General features: G+C 42.8%; 1 protein-coding gene across 1 annotated transcript in view; it reads right to left on the bottom strand.

Annotated features, from left to right (window-relative positions):
* sgcd (sarcoglycan, delta (dystrophin-associated glycoprotein)) overlaps nt 1-24,438 on the bottom strand; it is a 158,048-nt gene that overhangs the window by 99,125 nt on the left and 34,485 nt on the right. The window lies entirely within an intron of this gene.

Genomic DNA, 24,438 nt, shown 5'->3' with positions numbered 1-24,438 from the left:
ACTGTTTTGAGTTTTCAGCTCTGAGGCATCGTGAACCTTTGGTACTGAGTAGAAATAAAGACATTTCTGCTTCCTTGTCTTTCCAACATGCACTCAGTTACCAGTGTCTTAGGTACAACTAGTGTAATACAACAGTCCTGCAATCAATTCTGCCTGTCCAGTTACTGTTTCAGAGAGGTGCTGACTCAACTTTATGGTCTGGCTGGAGGCTGATTTTTGTTATGCTGTTGCATTTTGCTGAGAGGAGAACGGAATATTTCTAATATTTAGTATGACTTTAAATACCCACGTATGTGAGTATGTGCTGAGTTTATTTATTCACGTTTTCCGGTCACTGTTTGTTTCAGCTGAACGTCAGTTGAACGGTGCGAGCGCATGTGTGAGTGCACGTGCATCACAGTCAGCATGTGAGATCAGGAGAGAGAGAGAGAGAAAGACAGGGAGCAATTTGGAGAATGCAAATTCCTCTCCTCCACTTTAATGTTCTGTGGCCTGACAGCGAGGGAGGAAAAAGCCTCACAAAGCTTCTCATACAAAGCTCCACTTTCTTTTCTCTCCTCTCCTCTCCCCTTCTCTTCCTCCCTCTCTTCACAGCCACACTGATCCCATTCTCTCTGCCTGCTTGTTTGTGGTGAGACTGATTTTGTAGGTTAGGGGAATACTTCATGCTTTGATGTTACATCCAGCAGTTCCACAGTGCTACGCCTTTGATAAGTAAAAGCAAAGTGCTTTATTATTAAAAGAGGTTAAAAATCCTTTTATATGCCCATGAAGCAGGTTAAGCTGTTGATGTGCCCACTCCCCAAATTTAGAGATTTTTTAAGCCTGGTAATTGCAACAATTCTGATTCTGAGTTTTTTTGTTTTTCACTCCCACATAAGCCAAAATGAAAATGCAGCCACTCTTTCACAAGCAAACGCTGCCTAGAAAAAAAAAAAGAAGAAGAATAGCAATCATTGTTTAACGGGTGAGGCAAGTCCTGAATCTTAAGTGGGCAGGCAGGCTGCAGACACCAGGGGAACCTCACTCCTGGTCCCTGGGTTGCGGCTGGAGCTCCACTTGATGATGTATTAATCAATAAATAAAAGGGGAAATCCCTAATAGGCTTGTGGTAAAGAGAGGAAGAACGGAGACACTGTGTGGGCAAATACGGAGGGTATGCGAGGCAGAAGATCTTATACACAGGCAGATTTTTAAACAGGGGTTTAAAAGAGGAGAAGGAGGAATAAAAGGAATAAGAGCACACAGCAGCTGAGCAGAGCTGATGTGGAGGAAGGAAAAAAAAAAAAACACCATCTGAATTAAATGTCAGTGAGCAGAGCTGAAGTGTTTCAGACTTTTTTTTTTTGATATAAGCCGAAAATGTTGGAAACATCTTTGACTCATTCCCGGTGCATAAGCTCACACAGCTGTATGTAAAAGTCTGGGCATCCCAAAAATCAACAGCTGAAGCAAACAGACATTATAAAATAAACCTTTCTTTAAATGTTAATGCAAAATAATAATGTAATATTGTAAATGGTCTTTTTTTTTCATTTGGATTGATTGCCATGAAATTTTGAATATTCATGGTCCCCAGACGATGATTCCTAAGGATTTTAGTGATCTCCTGACTTTTCTTCTAGCTCCACCTACAGGCTGATGTTTGTGGTTCATATTTGCTGTTAAAGAAAACAAAGAGCTGTTGTAATTCCAGCTCCTCAGGTTTCTCCTAGTTTTCTATCGGCTTTCTCCCTGTATCGATCAAAGTCAGGCTGACAGCTCTGGTGTGCCCCCAGCCCTGCCTGTTCCAGCGCTGTTCACTCCGTCACTTTAACCAGAAACCCTTTGCTTCTTAGGCTCCACCTTTTTCATGTTTAATTCATCCAATTAGATTATTTTTGCCTCTGAGAGAAGCTTGAATAACAAATAAACCAATCTGTCTGTTTACTGTTTTTTTTTTTTTCTCAGGGTGTAAATCCATGTCTGTGTGTATGGATGAGACAACTACCTCTCTGTTTGTTTTTGTGTGTGTGTGTGCTCTGATGCTGGGTGATGCTGGACATTACATGTCACTCTTTGTTTTGTTTGTCCATCATTCATACGTCTGTCAGCTGCAGCTCCTCCGTCTGTCTGCGTGTCCCTTCAGGAACGTCTCTGTGCTTCATTCCCATTGTAATACGTAATGAATGTTATTGTTTTTATTGTGTTCTTGTGTGAATCATACCTAAGGCAGAAAAATCCCCAACCTGCCCCCCTCAGCCGGAGTGTCTGGATCTCTCCCAGCCTGCTTCACTCTGTGTCTGAAAACAGCCAATTACGGGCCCAGGATGGCCCGGCGACCGGGTTTTAGAGCCGGTCCAGATGCAGGCAGCCTTGGTTGAATATGAATCGTGTCACGCATGTCATCATGAATAAATACGGCTATTTATTTCAAACTCCAACTAGAATCCCATCGCACTCTTCCTCCTCCAGCTCTACGTCTGATTCTTCTGATTCTCGCTGCTTCAGCAGTTCGGATATTGCTGCAATAAAAGAATGAACCCAAATTCATTCAAAGGCCATGTTTGCCTCATTTTCTTCTCAACGCCTCATTGCAATATCAAAAAGATCAGATGTTACCAGATCACAGAGCGCCAGCACAAAAAAAAAAAAAAAAGAACAGCCGAGCGAGGCTGAGGACGGGGTGATTATCATAATCAGATGCGAATGTTATGTGGAAATTGACTAAACATTCTAAACATCTCTTGTGGGGCCTTTTACAGTTCAATCTTATTTGTGCACGATGCCAGAGAGGTTGTTTATTTCAAAAGTAAATCCGCATTTCCATTTGGGATGAAAATCATTACCTCGTATTCCTCGCTCCATATATTTCATGATTCCAAACTAATTATTTTTATAAATAAAAGAAGATCCAAGACCTGCAATAAAACACTCTCGGATCCAGGACCGTAAAATGATTTCAGTCAGCCAACTCAAGTGGAAAGGATTATTTTGTGAATTCAGGGTTGTACAGAGTTTATATCCAGCTCTGACCTGTTCCACAATACACCAAGTTCAGCACAGCACAGCACCGAACAGCGAGTGATGGTAATTACTTCCCTCACTTAAGACCTCTAACCTACAGGTGGCTCCTGGGTGGAGACGATGTTTCCATCCAGTAGCAGTTGCAGCAGGTTAAACGAGGCAGCCCAGACATTTCTCTCCCCAGAGCAACGCGTCCCAGCTCCTCCTGGGGGATCTCCAGGTTTTCCCAGGCCAGATGAGATATCTCATTGGACATGCCCGGAGGACCTCCAGTGGAAGGCGCCCAGTGTGCTAATCAGATGCTCGAACCACCTCAGCTGGCTCCTTCTGACGCGACATAGCAGAGGCTCCACTCCGAGCTCCCTCTGGATGTCAGACCTGATTTGATTTTTGGGGTAGTAAATTATATACAGCCACCTTATAACTCCTTCAATTGATCCATGTCCCCATTCTTAGTGTTCATTAAAACAGGAAGTGGACATGTTCGGGCTAAAATGAGGTGGTAAGCAGTTTTCCCAGCTTTAGTGACTTTCTCTTTAAGAACCCTTCGATGAGCGCTTTTTTTTTTTTCACAAAGCACCAAGTGACAAATCTAGAGACCAGGGCAGATGCTGAGTAAACGTATCAATGGGGACTTCCACCTCTTCTGTCATTAAATACTTTTTTGATTTCCCTACTTCCCCAGTGCTGCTGACTCAGCTCTAAAACTTCAGCTGGCCAATTCAGCCATTTCATTTTCTTCTCAGCGCCTCAAGTTCATTTCCCTGCTAATTAGTCACTTTGAAAGTCACCTCGCCACGAGTGAGCACGGCTCACCTGGAGGACTACTTCTCATCAGCTGCCTCCAATTAAAACTTTTAGAATTTACAGTATTTACAAATGAATGTTACTGTATTATGAGCAGTATATACATATATATTTTTCCCCTCTCAGGTTTCATGGTGGTGCGCTCTGTTCTCTGTTTCCTCTTCGACGGGAAGCACGTCTTCTTCCATCAGAGGAAGTGAACTCCGTGAAATCACTGAGCGCGATCTGAAATCACTAACAATCAATGACACTGTCAGTCACCACCAGCCGATGTGAAGCACGTAGACTCCAGTCGTATTCCTACCCCTGTCATTCGGCTTCGGATTTCTCCAACACTGTGATTTTTTTTTTTTTTTCTAAAAAAGTTACAGTTGCAGTCATTTATGTGGCTTAGAGGGGATTTCTGCTGTATCACAGCTTGACAGAAACCATTCTTATCCATTCTTGCAAAACGTTGCTGTGTGCAACAAACCACCCCACTGTGCTGCATTTTACAGGATTGCATCAGTAAAGGTTCTGCACATGCATTTTTAATGAGTAACAATGACCTTTCTGCCGGATGTGCAGTTTAAGCAGAAATACTCAGTAAGTCATCATAATACGGTTTATGAACGTCCCAGGGAGCCGCCGTACCCACACTAAACCACACTGACAAGACGTGAACACGGGTCTTTAATGGTTTGAGCCCAGAACGGAGTCAACTCCATCGTTAAAATATACGACGACCTCTCTTATGTGCTGTCGGGGAATTTCTAAACATGCAGTGAACTGGGGAGCAATTTTAAAAGCAGAGTTTGGAAGCGGCAACAAACGTGCATTTAACTTAAATATGGGACTGTTTCCCATTAAATCCTCATTAGCTGCAATGAGCATAGAGACATTTCACTTCTGCAGAAGTAACATCTCTGAGCTTTGCACCAGAGAAAGACAACAACCGTCCACGTGACTCTTTCTCAAACGTTTCTCTACTGGACTATGTTTACTGTATGCTCTTTACTGTTGCTAATGAACACTGTCTACACAACCTGTGAAAGCAGCACTCTGTCTGCATCTTCACATGATGTGTTCAGGTACAGTATTGAGTGTAGGCCACTTGCATTTTGGCAGCAGTCAAAGTCCAGCACAAAAATATACGTATAGGACTTGAGAATTGAATTGGGCTTGGCATCCAGAGCCCCGAAAGACTTTCATTTTAACTTGAAGTTTTCTAAAGACTCTGGACGTGATTTGGATTTGCCCTCAAGGACTTGAGCTGTGCTCTAACAGACTTCAGTTTTGATTTGGACTTGTTCAAAACACTCTGTTTGTTACAGGTGAACTTACAGTTCAGCCCCATTATAAACAACCTACAGGGCAAAAATGTACAGACCATATAAAAGTTATTCTAATGGACTCGAACAAACAGGCCTCATGAACCAACTAACCCATAAAGACAGCTCTCAGCGCTCCTGGACTCCGGGGCCTCAAAGTTTGAGAGTCTGGGGAAGTTTTGACATTTGGGAGTCAAGAGGGGAGATCTGAATTAAAAGAGACAAGGTGCACATAGAGATAAGCCCAGAAAGTTAATGATCGCTGTGCCACCGCCAGGCTCCAGCCATCTGGTTAGCTTGTAATAGAAGCTATTCTTGCTCAACACAGATGAAGCTACAGAAGAGGTAGGAGGTAATTTGATGGCAGGGCGGCCAAGAGGTAGGACTCTGGTAGAGGATGCTGATTAAATGTCAGAGTGGGTGTGAGGTACAGTGCAGCACTTGCTTCCAGATAATTAAGATACGAGCTACAGGTGACAGTGATGCTAACAAGGACGGTGGCATTTCTTCCTCTTAGTGAGCCGAACCTGCCAGCGTGACAGACAGCAGGTCTTCACAGGTTGTCTTTATGGAAACATAGACTCCGTGAGGTGTGACAGAGTCACGGCGTCTGAAACAAAAAAGTTCACCTGAGGTGTCACTGAATGTCACAAAAGAAAAAGACAAGGCCTAATTAATTGAGGTTTGGCTCCAACCAACAGGACATGGAACCACTAACGTGGACACAGACATTAGGCGACATATGATGCGTGTTCACCTCATGTCACCTCTTACATCTTCTGTTATCCACAGAAATGTACCAAAGAACAGAAATGTGATAAAACACGTTACTGGAAAGTCTAGAATTCCAAACCTCTTGGGCATGACACTGAGTTCATACTCGTCTAATCAGGCACTGAACATATGACAAGAACACGGTGTACTTCAAATGTCCCCGCGCCCTTTCAGTTTCATCAATGAAACGGCATCGGGTCTACGACTTGTACGTACTTACTAGCTTTTTGTGGAATTCAGTTGCAACTAAGCAAACTCCATTTGACCTCGGGCAAAGTTTGTCTTTTCCGATGAGACAGCATCAAAACACTACTACACCAGTTTTTTCTTCCTGGCATCTTTTGGATGAATACTGCATTGAATTGTTGGGAAATTCATCAAACTAATAACTTTAATGCCCATAAAGTTTCTAAAGGAGATTTTAAAGTCCTCAAGAGAAGCAGCTGCTAAATTTTCAGCCATGTCATTCTCACCATTTCAACTGTCTTGTTTTGTTTCATTCACTAATTTTCCTCCTCCTCACACGCTATGTTCCTCTGGCCAATCCACCCACACTGTTTGAACAGACACAGAGGAGAAACATATTGCTCCTATTATACCCTGGCGTTTGGTTTTCCATAGAAAGCAGTGATTGTGTTTTCGCTGGAGCGCGGTGATGTAGATGATGGCTTTGGCAGGCGGGAGACAGGCCTGCTCCGATGAGCTAACACTCTGCTTGAGGAGAATGGGTCGGGAAAAGGCATGAAAAATGGTGCAGCGTTTAGCGTTGTTTGGCACCGTTGCCGTGGGTTCATTGAGTCAGAAACGAAGAGGCTGCCTTTGTGGGGTGTGACTGTCACCGCTGGATGACGGATTGCATTCTTGGTCCTCTGAGAGAAGCACAGAGGATGAGATAATGGTTATGAAATAAAAGTCTCCCAAACAGACGAAATGCGGTGACATAAACTACCAGTTTAAGGTGAAATATTCAGCAACACAACAAAAACTCGGAGCAGAACATTCACACAGTTTCACCCTCACATCTCTGAACACATTGTGTTTGAAATGCCATATTGATCTGTAAGCAAATGGCATTTTTGGCTTGAAGCATCATTGCTTGGCACTTCAGGAAACTAGCTGACAGCCTGGCCTTAAGAAGTCAATAAAATGGTTTCCACAAAGGCCCAAACAGCGCTCGCTCCCTCAGACTGGGACATTACTTGAGTGCTGTTAATTCCCTCATCTCATTGTTTGGTCATCAGGGGGGATTTGTCAGTTGAGCTGGACAGTATTTTCAATCCAACGAAATTCGATTTTGTGATTCACAGAGGCAGGTGTTGTAAAAGAGCTCCAAATATTTACCCCGGCCTGTGCTGCAGTGACTGTGCTCAGATGCTTTATATAAAACCTATACAGTAAGGCTGTAATTCAACTCTACATCCACAACTAGATGAAAAACATGTCGCTCAACACATTATTGCCTTATTATTGCTCAGTGCTGAAACTGATCCATATAGTAAACGTACCATGTAGTCATATGATAAATTGTTAATATTAAAATGTTGATTAATGGAGCTTTAAAAAGAGAATAAATTAACTACCTCATGTATATTTTCCTGAGCTATGCCTTCCCAGGCTAAAGGCAAAGTCATTAAGCAGTAAAATATGGGACTCCTACACTGGTTGTATTTGTACAGTAAAACATCGTCGAGTTTGCCCTGCGGCGAGACGAGCCGGTGAAGTGCTTAATGTCCGTGCTATCACACATTTCCTCCAGTAATTCTTCCTCTCAGTTCTCACACGACCACTGTAGCGTCACAGGGAAACCGCCGGCAGGTTTCAGCCATCGCTGCTGAATATCAGTGGATTAACATCTAGAGATTGAGGCTACTCTTGGAAATGTCATACATAAGGCAAATTAGTGCATGAGCCCGCTAACAATAAAATATAATATTAAAAAAATAATAATTTTATTTATAGAGCACTTTTCAGGATACTCAAAGACACTTTACACAGAAGAAAAATACCAAAGAATGTGAAACACACTAAAAGCATGATTTAACGTGTTACATCTTTCTTTTTCATCTCCGCTGGGTGAATACAGGTTGCAATCCGTTAGAAAAGCTTAACTTAAGAGCAAAAGCAGGAGAGGAGGCTTTTATGGATCTGCAGCGCAGCGCATATCAATTATGTTCCACCAAGGGCAACCAAGAATGAGAGCACTTACAAGGAGAATGGAGGAACTTCGCAGTCTGAAAACTCCTGTCAGACTAAACAAACAGCGTCCGTCTCTGAATGTAACCACGACTCCAAGGAACCTTCACATGAAGCAAAGTGACGCTGACAATTGTCACAGTTCGTCTAAGTCACGAGAAAAGGGTGGAAGGACACGGAAGGAGGGAGCAAAATGAAGAAAAAGCACAAACTTTTCTCCTTTTTCATCATGTTTCGCTCCCTTCAATTCACTGTTCAACCAACAAAAAAAAAGTCCACTGGTCTCTTCAGTGTCAAGACATGCTCAGAAGACGTATTAGCAGAGAGCCGTGAGAGGATGCAGAAGAACAGCAAACGTAGTGTTTCAGTGTTTCCTGTGCAGCAAACGCAATGAGACAGTGAATGCTGTGATGACAAGGACCAGAGCATACACACAAGAACATAAAAATCCGCCGTGCGCTTCCTCGACTGTGCAGATTCTCTTTCTGAGCATTTTGCCGTCGGCTAGATTTTCCACCTCTTTCCTTATTACAAAACACTGTTCCACAACACAGGCACGCAGGGCCGGGCCGGTGCCAACAGTAAACGGCTGTTAAACAGCACAAGGAACATTTACTGTTCTAATTTCTTTCAGCTACATTTATTCTTTTCCACAGCACACAGTGCAGGTGGGGGTAAAGGTAAAGGTCAGAGGCAGATGAGGATCGACATGACGCGTTACACAAGAAGGGCTTGAACCTGCGGTGTTACAGTTACAGGATGTGAACGCTCAGACCTGGGAAGTTGTCTATTAAACCTATAAGATGAATGTCAGAGATAGACTTTTAATGGGAAATGAATGATGTAAATGTTGAGCAACCTCTGCCGCTGCATCCGAGAGTCAGAGTCTCCACACACACAAAAGCAGAGCAGAAACATGCATCTTGGTTTGAGAACCGAACCCGTCTGTCCACCGTTATAAATATCAGCTGTTGTTAAATTGTGCATATGCCCAGGAGCCTAATGCCCAGTCCTAAAAATATCCGTAAATAGAGGTTGTCTGTCAAACTATGTTAGGACAGACCAAAGACTTATTCGGTCTTTGGTCTGGCAGCCGCACCAAAGCAGTCTTTGTGTCGTAGTAGTCGTTTCATGCTGCTGTTTACTGTAAGGCATACGAGTCTAAAGACAGATGGCTTGAGTTACTGGCTGTGTCTGAAATCACTCGCTGTTTACTGTATAACATACAACATTTACTGTCCACCATTTTATCTGAGTGTCTGACATCTAAATTCACTGCTCAATACTGAATGCCCATTAATACAGGTAGTAAATGAACGTGACTCTGGACACAGCCAGTCTTCTGAAATGTTGTCCTTGAAAATGCATATTCATTTACTGTATCCGTCTCAAAAACATCCATCCATCTTTTCTAAGAGAGGAAGCGCTCAACCACAGTGCTGCTGCTCACAGCCCCAATACAAACACGCTGCTGTGACACGTAAGGAAGCAGACACGACGAGTAAAAATACACTTCAGCTCTCATTTCAGCGAAGCACAGGCTATTACTCGATGTAGATAGCTGTATTGATTCAGTCTGAAGCACACCTGCTTCGTCAGACACGTGTGAGACACAAAACGAAACAACGCAGCTGAAATGCACCTGGTGAAGGCGGCCTGTGACTGCGCACTGCTCACTGCTCTGCATACAGTAATACCAGGAAGAGTTTTATATCTCTATTGATACAGAGGAAACAAACAAGGAAGGACTATGATGTCGTCCTCGTTGCAGAGTCACTTCACCATCCTGCTGTTTAAAATGCAGTTTGATGTCCTGGGAAAAAACGAAACTAAGGGCAGATTAGGAAACGCTAATTAGTCATCTGTAATCAGAGATTTCTGCACCTTAATGAATTAAAGAAAATAGTATTCATTTATGGTTTACTATCACTCCCAACAATCTATGCATACTCCTGCAAACAGTCTGTGCAGCTTTTACTCCTTCAGTCATTAACCTTTGTAACCTGAGGCCTGAACTCATTTTATTCATAACCGCACGTCTCAGTCTGCGATGCCATCGCGCACGTCTAAAGGAAGATGGAAACGAGTTATTGGCACTCCATATTTACCCCATAGTGGACGACACTGACTTCGATATATTCTCATTTTCAGGTCGGGTTAGACCGCTGTGAAATAACATCATTCTGAATGTGAGGGACACTACACCTGCTCAAGGGTCGATTTTCGGGAAAAAAAAGTTGTTAAAAGATTAAAAACAAATGTGAAGGTTCCATCAATTTCTCATCCGTTTTCCAGCTGGTGTTCATAACTAGAAACGACCATAAATGGCAGTAATGGTGGAACATGTGGAATTGGCTATTGACAACAGATGACTCATAACCCTCTCAAGTTAGCAAGCACCGAAATATCCGCTAAATGAGTGTTTTCTCTCTGCTCTACAGGAAATGGCTTGCACTGGCTTGTTGACCATGTTGTGTGCACTGAACAGACGCAGGACGTCATCTCATCTCACCCACTGCAGAATTTAAACTCTGCTCCGAGTTTTCTGTATATCTAAATCCAGATGAGGACCCGGGTGAAGCATGTTTTCCATTCACAGCTATGAAAAAAGAAATTACCTGCTGCTGCTCCTCGGTGTAAGAGGTTCACTGAAGTACTTAAAATAGAAAAAACATATGAGTTATATGTTTAAATGATTCAGAAGAATGGAAGTGAACGAAGGACAGGGACTAAGTCAGAGGAGGTGAATGAACTTGAGCTGAATAATTCTGAAGAAACTGCAGTAAATACGTATTTCATCAAATCAAAGCTTTTCAGTGTCGCTTTTCATTTTCATTTACACAGTCGTAACTTTCCAAATTCAGCTCGAGGCACAGCTAAAAGACTGTGGAGTGTTAACACCTGTGCACGCACACACCCATACACGAGACATGTTAGCACACACACAGCGGGACAAATAGACCGAGACACACAATGTTTGCAAGGTTGCTTACACACACACAGAATTCCATTTGCCCTGTAAAGCTCCCCAAACTCCTCTTCTTAATTCTTTCCTTGAAAAGCAAAGCCAGGGGAATAATCCACAATCTCAGGATCTTCTCTTTTCTGCTTCCAAATGCAAATGGAAATCCTTGTTCTACAGCGGCTTATTGAATGGCTTAGAGAGGAAGCTGTTGCTTCACAGCCAGTTTCTGCAGAGAGAAAGCTGAACGGGAAGTTCGTCTGCTGCTAGTGAAGCCCCGGACGATCCTGAGACACCAGGAATCATTAAGAACGAGAGTTTAAAGTCTGCCACAATAACAAAACAGATAAGAGCATCCTCTCTCTACTAGCTGAACTAAAGAAGTAATGATACAGTCAGTCCAAGGTCCAGTGCCATGTACTTACTTTTAACAAGGTTTTACTGCAAACAAACTGATGGAACATCCTTCACCTTTTCCTACAATCTGGCACCAAATTCTTTCTCATTTTCCACAGCAGCTAAATGTGACTCCTGCAACTTCCAACATCAGGTGTGATGCTCCTGGTTAAAGGTGCCGTCTCCGAAAGGATTCTTCCTTCCATTTTTACAACTTCTATAAAGAACAGAGCTTAGTACTTCAGCCAAAGAGGTTATGTTTTTGGTCACGTTTGTTTGTTAGCAGAATATTCCAAAAACCTGTTAGCAGATTTTAATTAAATTTGGAGGAAGGCTGGGCAACGAGCCAACGGACAAGTGATTAGTTTCTGGTGCGGATCCATGAAAAAGATTTCCCTGCATTTGAAGACAGAGCGCTACTGCTATTTTATTTCTTGCACATGGATCTTGTGATTATTTATCACTATTGTATTTTGATGCCGATCTGGATTCAGAAAGAGAGAAAAAAAAATATATATATATTTTTTATCTTTATAAATGTTTGGTAAATTTGTTTTTGTAAATGTTCTGAGCACTCTGAAAACTTTCTAGATCCTGTTTTTGACCTGCATGATAAAACGATCGCTTGGAAACTTCTGTCCTGTCCTCCACCGTGTCCTGGGTTTGAATCTGTCTCATTATGTTGTCCCAGAGCCTTCACTGATTCACTTTATTATCCCCCACTGGCCCTCAAATATGTACGTAACTTCCAGGGCCACCGGGCTGGAGGGAGGGTCAAAGGGGACGTAACAGTAATTTTTCAGGTGTAGAGACAGCACAGGCTCTACACATCATCTCAGCCTCTCCTGTCTGTCTAACACCACCAGAGACTGAATAAAGGCAAAATGCCCTTAAACGATTTAAAGCTTTTATTAAACACTATTAGGTTCAATCACTTTTATATTTTATCTATATAAGGTGACAAAATGGACATTCATTTAAATGCAAATGCAGAAATGATTTCAAGCATTGCTGCCTTTTCATGTCGGACCTCTTTTAAATGTGTCATTAACATGCTTTTCATATCAGTTTTATGTCCAGATATGATTTAAAGGGACTGGAGCACAGATTAAAACACCTCCTCTCTTCAGATCAGATTGCTTTTATCAAGCACAGACTGCTGTGCTGGCCACAATCACAGAAATATATTTTCGGGGACTCATTTCATATAAGCTGAGAACGGCCCTGAATGCATTAAACTGCCCTGAGCTGAAGTGAACGGAGTCAAATGGAAACAAGCCGAACTGACTTGGACTGCAGTCAACTGAAGTGCCATTGAATTTTCCATCTATTGAAATGAACTTAACATGGAGAGAGTACAGACCTGTGCTGCTGGCTGCTGATAAGCGGAGCACCGCGTGCGTGTAAGCCTCATATCTGCTGTTTGATCAGTGTTGTTGGGATTGTTGCCGCTGAATGTCAGACACTTCCACGCGTCGCACTGTTTGGCAGAAGCAGACGGAGCGACGTGTCAGCGCTGGCACTCAACCAGCTGAGCTAACCAGAGAGCATCTCACCGTGCGAGCACGAGAGAATGACTCGGCCTGCGCGTTTGTGTTGAACACAGCGTTTTCATACTCAATGTGCAGCTTAGAGACCATCAAACAGAACAAACTTAAATTAAAGGGGTGAAGAACAGAAGGAAAGAAAATGTTTCAAACAAAAACTACAGAACGCCTCTCACGTGTTCTCAAAACCTAATGAGACGTCTTCAAATTGCTCGTTTTGTCCGCACAACATAACAAAACTGACACGGCCAGAAAATCGTCATGTTAGGACATTTAAGAAATAACAACCTGCCTTTTTGCACAAGGATACTGTCACATTAGCATTTCTCTTCACTGGAGCTAAGCTAAAATGTAGGCAAAAGTACATGAACAGTGGTGTCCATTTACTTTTGGCCAAATAGTGCTCACACATGATTTGCGTGTGAGCTTGTCTTGGATTATTATCCATTATGTCAGAGAGTTAAAAGGAGTGTGTGTGTGTGTGTGTGTGTGTGTGTGTGTGTGTGTGTGTGTGTGTGTGTGTGTGTGTGTGTGTGTGTGTGTGTGTGTGTGTGTGTGTGTGTGGTGAGATATAGTAACGCCTTCCTTTCATCCTAATAAAAGCTTTGGAGTCGTGTCACAAATCTCCTAGCAACCCCACCCGGAGCCGTTACGGAGGCTCGGTTAAAAATCTTCTCTAATTAAGAAATGTACACCATGACAACCAGGCTGCTCTCTAAACCGGTACAGCTGCCAATCAGAGGAGCATCTCATTAACACAGAAGCTGCTGATGTGAAGCACAAACACGACCTGTTCACTTGCAGGTGGGGAAGAAAAGCTACTGCTGAATAAAGAGCTGAAAGTTATGATAAAGGAAAGTTTAAAGGAAACAGCACAAGTTGCTGTTTAAAATTTAACATACAGAACCAAAGAAGAAGAAACTGATTTAAACTGTTCAACAACTGCCAGTTTATTTATTTATAAAAAGACAGTGGAGCTGTAACAATAAACTGGAGGAAAATCCGAGGCTGAAATGTCTTTAGCAGGCAGTCAAAGCCTCCACTGATATTTCTATCCTCAAGTCCAAAGGGACAAAATCATCTGGTTTCAAAACTGCATAAGGTCCTCTGAGTTTTTGGTACAGTGAGCAGAAAAGTCGTCTGTTGATCCGAGGAACGTACCACTGATATATTCTAGACAGTACATCAACGAGAGTCAAGTTCATGAGAAGATTTATGGACAAGGACTGGGATCATAAAATCCACACTAAGACTAACTGGAAGTCAGAACAAGGACTTTGGTACAGGACTGACGTGAGCACTTTTATTTTATCCAGTGAAAACTCTGCAGTGTTCTGTGAGAGCTGTAGCTGATCCACACAAGAGACTTTAGAGCAATACGAGCGTATTCGTAACAACTCTGAAATGCTGCTGTTTTACTCACAGCAGGTTCCTGATATGAAGAACTTTTCTGGTGAATATGTCTTATACCAAAGACAGTAAGATCGTCAGAAGCAGTATGTAGAGTTGGGTATCATCTGCATCACACTGAACATTAATACTGTCGTGGCAGCTGGATGAGGAAGTTAGTCCAGATGTCCAGATGTCCCTCTCTCCAGCAGGATTTTCCCGCTTCTCCTGTTCTGGGCCAAACCTCAAACATCTGCTCTTCAGCTGCGAATTTTATCCAACAGGGAAGCACAAGCATAAACAGAAAAGCCCAAAACAGAGAGGTTCTGTTCGAGGTAAGGGATCTGCTTAGAAATCAAAACACAAAATCCTGTGTTCTCAGAATGTGAGAGGTGGGTTAATGGCTGGTGAGTGTGTGTCAAAGTGATTAAACATTCATAAACACACACTCGGTGGTTGTAATTTGAGCATCCCTGTGCCTGTAAGCTCGCTCCTGGCCTAAACCTTCACCTCGTCCTCAGGCCTCTCTGCTCTGCCACGACCGAGCGTAATCCAGCACGTCATGTCTGCGATGGAATTCCTCAGCTGCAGTTTAAGGCGAACATTTCTTTAAGTACTCGACAGAGATTACTCTCTGCGGTTCTCATTCAGCAGACCCTCAGCAGTGGCTCTGTTACTTAACATTTAAACCACAGGTTAAATAAGAGATTCACGGCTGGGGATGGAAGGATGAGAGCTGGGGTTAGAGCGAGGTGGGATCTGATAAGTGAGCCACTGCCCGTCAGCAAAAAACGATTAAGGATGAAACTCTCAGCAAAAAACACTACACAAGTCTTCTATGTACGACCAGGTGAGACAGAGGAGAGCAGCAGGAAGTCACGTCACGTCCAACTACTCGACTGTAAAGAGAAGAGTGTGTGTCAGTGAGAGAGAGAGTGGGTGTGAGGAGAGTGAGGAGTGTAAGGAAGAGGCCAAACTTAAAGTACTGCTGTGGCTCGTTTCTCTCTGTCTCTCTGTGTTTGAGTGTTTTAACAGATCACAAAGAGAAGCACTGAGGGACAGAAAGACAGGACAGGTAAAAACTGTCTGAACTGCAGGAAAATTACATTTACTGAGCTGTTTTATACTGTTAGCAATTAGAATTTCTCTAATTTAAACTGAGTTCTTTTTCAACAGGTGGTTGGAAAAAAAAATTCCTTGATCTTTGTGAGACTGATAAACAGCGGTGATAAGATTGATTAAACAAACATGTCCATAGTCAGCTGTAAAGACAGAGATTTCACAGGTGCTCTTGATTGCTAGCTGCCTTCATCTGCCAAAAATCCTTGTTTTTCCTTTCTTTATTTTTTCAGCTGTAGGATTTAATCTCTCTTCACAGCACCTGCCTGATGCCACACATCGGTCCCTAAGACTCGTGTTGCTATGTAGCCCTGAGTGAGTTTTGCCACCTTAGAAAATAACAAGGCTGCTTTAAACACTGAAATACACGCACAATGCACACGCGTGGCTCTGCAGCTCCTGAACCGCTACTGTACAAACATTACAACAATGGAAAAGTCCTTACAGACCAACACACAAACAAACAGTGAGATAAAACTTTTCAGGTGCTTCACCTGAGCATCCAGAGATATTACAGGCACTGGATGTGGTGATCAAACAGCAGGAGGCAGACCTCAGTGCACTCAGGAGAGTCATCATCTGTACTCAGGGTCAGTGTAGTATAGATCCCACACACACACACACACACACACACACACACACACACACACACACACACACACACACACACACACACACACACACACACACACACACACACACACACAAACACACGGTAGAGCTCACAAAGGTCTTTTTTTTCTCTCTGTGACTGACGGCACGATCTCCAGCGGCCTCATTACCAATATCATATAAATACATAGCCTGGGACCTTGATTTGTTCAATAATTCAGCTGCTGCTTCTCTTCCCCCTCAGTCTGCAGCTGCCAAAGGCAAGTCTGGAGGATGGTGTTAGTACAGAGCAGGGAACACAAACCCTGTGTGTGTGAGTAATAGCGCTGGGCAGTTGGATGAATACATCAGGAATCGTCGCTGGAATAAATCCACTGCTATACTCGTACTTTTGCACAGAGTTACAAAACATGGTGGGACAATTAATCAAAATAACGAAATCATTTCAAAAAAGCTGTGTCGTCACTTTCATTGAGACCGTCGTGTTCACCACATGTTTTTGGACGAACATCACTCAGTCTGATTAAAGGTATTTAATTTAAATCCACAATAACAACTGGAAGCTACATTACTTAATTCTTGAGTCATTAGGAGGCAGAAGAGCACCAGAGCACAGAAACCTCATACATTATCACCTAATAAAGCTGTTACGGCTAACGTTAGCAAACACTTGTCTGATTATACAGCCAACCAATATGTTGTCCGCTTGAGATGAATGTCCATGTCCCTCTCCTTTTAGCTCTGGTTTAGTCTCCACCAACCCCTGAGAAAAATATCTGGATCTTTAACTATGAGCTAACAGAGGCTGCGTCTCACACACGACCTGTGCTGTCAAAAATCCAATATGTCAAATATTTCCAAAGCAAGCATGTGGAAAATGGATCATCTGAATTCAGCAGCAGCTTTCATTCTCTGCGCTTCTCACTGTGTTCAATCACGTAAGCACTGTCTCTGACAAAACACACAAGCAGCACTAATGTTCTCTGTGATGTATTTCCCACATGAAGCAAGTTTTACGTCTCTACAAATGATTTTTATTCTCTAAGTGAAGTAAAACCAGTTTGAATGGGAGGCTGAACAAACGCATCCATCAATACAAAAAGCTTTTTAAAAAAAGATCAGTGTTAGTGTTAATACACATGTTCTGCATATTGTGCTTCTGTAAATGCAGTGAAGGAATCAGGTGAGGAGGTGGAGGAGGTGAGGGGAGTGAAGGAGAGCAGACAAGGGGAAAGGATGAAATAAGAGGGGGATAAGAAAGAAAAAGATAAAGAGCTACTCGAGCCTGCCAAAGGCAATTAATTAAGTTTACCATCTGCACTTCAGCCAGTATGTTTGACGAGAAGTCAGAGGATCTGTTTATCTGCTCTGTGTATCGTACAGTGTGTGTGTTCATAAATACCTGGCTTTATTTAAAGTTGGACAGTGTTTTGCCTCTGTCAGTGACCAACGGGGATTGTAACAACATCAACAGAAGCTCTTTCACTGAGTCTGTCTCCCTGCTTGTATCACATCTCATCTCTCATCATCCTCTGGTGCCACAGTGCAGAACTCCATAAGAGACGTAAGCATTAAAATCTCGTTTTCACAACATGACAGATTCAGCTCGGTGTTCGGAAGGGCGATCCGACAGCGACGTTCTATCGTGATTTTTTCATGTTGTCCTTTATTTGACCCCATAAAAAGGTGCTTTACAAATCTTTACAAATTCAGATCAATTTAAAGAGGCCAGTCCCTGGACAGTGCCCCTGATAGAGTCGTCAGAGTTGTACATCCATGTACTGTAGTGTACTGTGAAGCTCAGGACCAAAATTACCAATGAACTGTCGGAGAATTAAACATAGGGAATAAACAGTAAGAAGAATAAAGCTGCTTTTGTTTTTTTTTTCCATTAAAATGTTTTATTCAGCAGCTGACTCTGGTTTGGAAGTCCAGTGTGTTGCATCGACTCATACATGAATCAGAGCTGCACAGTCTCATCATGTGGTAACGATAAACATTAGTTTTTCTGCCAGATGCCACCCTGGAGTCGCCCTACTTCAGTGTGTGAATTCAAGATATGACAAGATATGTCGTATTGAACTTTGAGCTGAGTTGATCTGAACTGCGTGTTAAACTGAAATTTGGACTCATTTGTTTTAGTTCATTATGTTTGTGCATATTTTGAATGTGTTTAACGGATAAATCTCGACCAACTAAGTTCCTGGATGCTAGCTCAGCCGCTGCAGATGGCCATTTTTCTGCAGATCTGTATCTGGAGCAGTTGCTGTAGACTGTCTTTCAGCAGATTTCTTCATGATTAACAGCGATTAATTAACCATTAACATGTTCTTTACAGAGTTCAGAGCAGATGATCGCCCACAGAGCAGCAGCTGCCCTTCTTGCTGTTGTTGCAGCGTAACAGAAATAGAAACATGATGTAAATGTGTTAAATCTCGGTGAGGAGCTTCTCATGTTCAGTATCTTGTGTGAAGTAATGCTGACGGCCTCTCAGAGAGCCTGAGCGTATTACAGCTCCCTGCTGCACTGCACAGTGATTAAACTCATGTATGTTGAGTTTTCACATTGAAAAGTTCCAACCCAAAATATTTGCAACTGATCAACATGATCAGTTGATCAACACAGATCAGAGTTACTATTTATCTGTATATTTTTTGTATGCATGAATTAAACATACGTAGGTTCATGCACAGATAAAAATGATTCAGAACTGATTTTAAAATTTTGGACTGGGTCAAGTTATTTTCAGGGTTGGGTCAGACTCTCCTCGGATACCTTTCAGATTGGGTTTTATTTTTAAAATTCATTTGGTCATCTATTCTGTTCTTTCTAATACCGAAGGACTAATTGAACATTTAAACACAGGATAAGGAAAAGGAGAGGACATTTGTTTTTGCTCTTGTATGACATCAAATACAAATTAAAAAAAGTAAGTGACATCATCCGGGTTCTGCGTCTGTAAAATATGTGACGTGTCCCTTCCATCGCTTCTTTAAAGTCAGTTGCTTATAATTAAGCACTAAAAGTCTGAGTTCCCTCCAATCACATTGTCTGTAGTCTTATTTGGTTTTTTTTTAAAGAGCACTCCAGCAGGACGGTTTTTATTCTGATTTTCTGGCCAGCTCCTGACTCACTCTGCATCAAAGTCCTCTGAGATCTCCACTCTTTGCTCTGTCTCTAGGGATCAAGACATGGTCGAAGACCAGTTGCTATGCCAACAGCCTGGCACCCGGCAGCACCGTAGCCCTGTCTTTCCTGACTGAGGACCTCGCTGTTTTATCGTATCACACCAAGACTCATTTACACATGTGATCTGCCGATGTTGAGCAATTAGAGGCTGAAATGTCACATTCAGTGAGCTTTACGGTGATTGTTAAAGGGATGGAGGGTTCAGGTGTTAAATGGAAATGGTCAGTATACAGTAAATACACAGGACAAAGTACGCTGTGGTCTTTGCTTCAGCTTAATGGGAAAATGCAGCAGCTCCAACAGATTCATCTACAAAATGAAGTATGACTCAGCAACTGAACTGGTCTCAGAGGTATGTCTATTATAACTTGGACCTCTCACAGTTGGATCTATTTTTAGTGGCGTTGTCAGCTTCCCAGATCTGAACAACTACTTTACTGAGCACAAGGTTATTATGTGACAAAACAATGGCTGATCCTTAATAAATAAAACCATGGTTGTAATAAATTTCAGTCTGACCTTCAGGTCTCCAGAGGCGATGAGAGTCATATCATCATGTAAACAGAGTTTGCTGATTGGTTGCTCAGGTCTTGATTCTGTGTTGATGTTTTCCAAAATTTAAGCTGTCTTTCTTACATTAAAGGTACGACAACACTTTCACGACTGTACGACGTACATGAGGCTGAAGCCAGTGGACGGCAGAGTTTAGACTGGAAAGACTGGAAACAGAGAAACAGCTTGCCTACCACCACCTCTAAAGCTCACTAATTAACACGCTGCACCTTCATTGTGTAATCTGTATAGAAAATGAAGCGGAAACTGGTTTTACGTGGAGTACCCACTGCCTCCAGTGTTAAGCTAAGCTAAGCAGCTGTTGGCAGCAGCTTGATATTTAGCCGACAGATATGAGAGCGGTATTTATCTTCTCATCTAACTCATCAAGGATGCAAACGAGCATATTTCCCAAAATGTCAGACTAATCCTTTAACCACTGAGCAGGTTAAGGGGCAGACGTGGTTATGATTATTAAACCATTATAATAGATGGTGATGATGTGGACGAAGTAACAGAACTCATCCCAGTCCGTTAACATTTGGCTGAACAGACTCCAGTTGTTCTGTTCTGGTTCTGTTTTGAGGCGAAGGGACTGAAAGAGAACGGAGTAATGATGCAGGTGCTGGTCCATTCAATGATGCTTCAGGATTATCAAGTGCCCTGAAGTTGGAGACGTGGAGATAAAAAGACTCCAGAACCCTTGATGCCATGTGATTAATTTTATATTCATTTAGGTTTCAAGCTTAAAGCAGGTTCATTCGTTTTTTTTTTTGATGACTCACAACATCTCTTCACCTATTTTTGCTTTACTTCCTCCTGCGCTCCCCTGCTTTCATTTGTCACCATCAAAACTCTCCCTCCTCTCATCTTTCCTTCCGTTCGTCTGAATGCGTCTTGTAAAACTCTACTTGCTTCTTTCCTCCTTTTTTCACCCCATCCGTCATTATTCCTTCCCTCCTGACTCTCACCACCTTTCTCATCGCCTCGCTCTTTTCCTCCCTCCCCTCCTGTTTTCTTCACCTGTCTCCTCCCACCTTCCTCTGATCTCTTCTCTCCCTTTCTCTCACTGATTTGCTTTCCCTCTGTTCCCCTCACCCCCTTGCTCCTCTTTGCTTTGCCTCCCTTTTTGTCTCCTCTTCATCTTCTCCTTCTCTTTTGCCACCCTCCCCTTCTAATCCCCCCTCTAGTGTCTCTTACCCTCTGCATCCTCCCTCTCCTGCCAGGTCTTTGCATATTTCAGGCGGCGACTCGAGCCAGGGAGGAGAAGAGTTAGAGATGGTCGCAGTAAATCCCTTGCGGATCTCCCACTGCATTTAAATTCTCCAATAGTGACAAAAGGAATGAGGCGATGAGCTGGTGCCTTATGGGAAAGGTCAAACTGCTAACTAATCTGCTCCCGCCCCACCCCCCACCCCTCCCAGTCGTCCCCCGACGGTGCTCTCCGCTCTGTAAAAATCCTGCTGTGTCATTGCACTCGTGTCTGGAGGTCACTGTACTCCGCAGAGCGACCTCACAAGTTTTGTGTAGCAATTAATTACCATCACCGTGGCCGGCACATATGGGCCTATTATCATAAGGCCTCATGGGAGGATATTTCCTGCAACCATTATTCTGTGGGAAGTGACAGGGAACGTTTTAAAATGCCAACAGGCTTTTCTTTCACTCCTTTGTTGGTCCTCACTCAGGCAAGAGATGAGCAGATAGAAGGTTTGTTGGGTTTTTTTTCTGTTTTACAGATTCAGTAGTGAAAGGAAAGAAGAATGTGAAAGAGAAGGTGCGAGGACAAGTGTCCTCTCAACGGTATCTTCAGCCTAAGACGACCTTACAGCGAACAAAGCGTCACCTTGAGAAATATCACAGACCAAGCAGTGGCTGGGGCACAGCTGCGTCACCTGCACAAGCAGACAACGGAAAACACATCCGAACGTCTACTTTAAGATTTAATTCCTTAGATCTGATAAAATTATGGTAAGTGTTTTTCAGCAGTGGCCCTTCAAAGTGTCCGGACAACAAAAAGTGGCAGACAACAAAAGTGATGGCGGTGGAGTTTACTGATAAGAAAACCTTCAATAAAATAAATCCCACGTCCTCACAGGTCAAACCGTTTCTGTAAAATGAAAACATAGTTCCAATAAGCTGGGTGGTAGAGCAAAGACTGCTGGGATAAATAATGTATGGGAAGTGTAATAAGTTAAATACAGTGAGTTATTTACTTTCTGTATGTGTATACATGTCTATGTACAACTCTGTCTCCTAGAAATCACATTTCCACACAACTAAACTGCAGCAGCAGGTACATTTTGTGGGAAACATAATCGTGACCTGATTAAGTTTTCTGTTAATTTAATGAGGAAATGTTGTTATTTACATATTTGGCCACTGATACCAAAGGTCTCAGTAAAGTATTTTCCACTAAACTCTTATTCATAATACAGGATTTACTGTATTTTGATGTGAAAAAGGGAAACAGTTAAATTACTCTCTGATCACACGTGGGCTCTGGGTCTCTGCTGCTGTTGCTGGCATCACGCTTAGAAAACAGCTTTTAAATCTTTATCAGTAAATAAGCACCAGACTGGAACCTTCCCTACTCGTGTCTCAAGTCCCACAAGAATAATTACTACCTGGGCAAAGAAACGGATGATTTTAATCCCCGGGGAATATTCCAGCTGTAAAGGTGAAACTCCAGCACAGATGGCTGGTGAAGATCAGAGACCTCCTGATCGTTTCAGCCTGTGGGAAATCACATTTTTTTCCAAAGGTTCTTCTCAAAGAGCAAACGTCAGCTCAAAGTTCAGGTGACACTTCACTGAATTAAGAAGTGACGTCAAACAGCTGTATCCCGACACTGGGGGGCTCCGGTAGTTATTATTACTGTGTGAATGTTTTACATGAACGTCAGAGGTCTCACAGGTACTTTCACAAAATGCTCCTCCCCCTCCCAGCTGAACCAACGATGTAGTGTTTCCTGTTTGTCACTGGAGTGGCAGCAGTGAGGATTCAGGGCTTCCCACCCCCCCACCCCCCCGTGTTGTGGCTGAGCATCTCTTTTTACACCGCTCTCTCCCTCTCTCTCTCTCCTTCACTCCCCATATTTCATTTTTCACTCTCTCCTGTTCTCCCTCTGCTTCTCAGCCACTCTGCTTTCCTTCCTGTATTGTTGGCACCGTGAACAGGCTTTTTCGAAGTGGCCTTCAGAAGCAGCTGGATCGCCGCCGGGAGCCTTTGGAGACCTGCCAGGCCGTCATATGCCCCTCTCCACTGCCTGCCCACCTCCTCGCTTCTCCTCCTCTACACATTTTAATCTCTTTTTTTCCTCTCTCCACCACCATTCATCCATCCTCCCCCTCTCCCTCTCTCAGCCTACTTCTTTACTTATCTCACCACTTTACCCTTCTGCATCTCTTCGCTCGTCAGCCTCTCTCCTCCGACTCCAATCTTTTCATCTCTCGCTGCTTCTTTCCTTTACAATCTATCATGCTGTAAAATCGCTGTTCAATCTTTCTTGAACATTATACTATCAGAAACAAAATTGGTATTTCACGAAGCTAAACTATAATAGCTCTCAACAAGCTGCTCCTTCTTATGGTTTTTGCTGACCTGTTTGTTCTAAACATATCCCCCCAGGGAGGGAGGGGGGAAATGCCACTGTTGTCCAGCAGTAAAACAAAGTGAGTCTTTTTGTCATTTACACAGCTACTTTATTCCTTCAGCACTATTCACTTCAGTTCTCTCTCTCTCCAGCTTCTTCTTTCCCTACTTTGCCATTTTTCTACCTGTTTTTAAAACCATTTCTCTCTCTCTTTGTTTAGGTCTTTCTGGGTCAGCCAAATTTTCTATCAGGCATCTTCAAGTCTTTTTCAGATCAGGTTTGACCGTCCTCGGGTGCCTCTCAGATCTGGACAATGTTTTTAAAAATGTATTATGAACATCTGGCTCAGGTGGGTTTTGGATCAGGTCCAAAGTTTTGGACTCACGAAGACCTCCGCGTCTTCACGATTCCTGGTTTATTAAAGGGAATTACACATATTTTTCCTGTCGGTTTACAGATGTTTGTCTTCTGTGACATTACCAAGATATCTCAGCTTCTGCAGACTAAAATTTTATTTTTCAAAAGAAATCTTACATAAAAAAGTGTTGGTGTAGACTTTGGAATAAGTGCACTGACTCTGGCCACCAGCTGCACTGGTAAAAATGCACAGACGGAAACCTTGCCATGAGTGTTTGGGTTTTAAGGCGTTTCCAGGCTGAAGGAATGTCACGAAACATCCCAGAAACTTGTTTACTTCAGGTAGTGAGGGGATAAGAATCATCAATTTGATGCATCAACCTGCAACTCATGCAGAAGATTTTTGGCAGCTCCTGTTCCATGGTGCAATCCCTGCTCCAAAGCGTGTTTCCTAACGCAACGTCTGGTAATCAGTGACCTCAGGCAGACACGCAATCTGTCAGTTAGCGTCTTGTCTTTAAAGGACTGTTTTTTCCTCCCTTTTCTTTTCTTTTTGCCAGATTCACTCGCAACTGTTTTTCTCTGCCCGTCTCTTACAACTTCCACAAAAACGTCACTTATTTTCTGTAT

Source organism: Toxotes jaculatrix, chromosome 12 (assembly GCF_017976425.1).
Source record: "Toxotes jaculatrix isolate fToxJac2 chromosome 12, fToxJac2.pri, whole genome shotgun sequence".
NCBI lineage: Eukaryota > Metazoa > Chordata > Actinopteri > Toxotidae > Toxotes > Toxotes jaculatrix.
The sequence above is the reverse complement of the archived record's forward strand: the minus strand, read 5'-3'. Positions and strand labels throughout refer to the sequence as shown.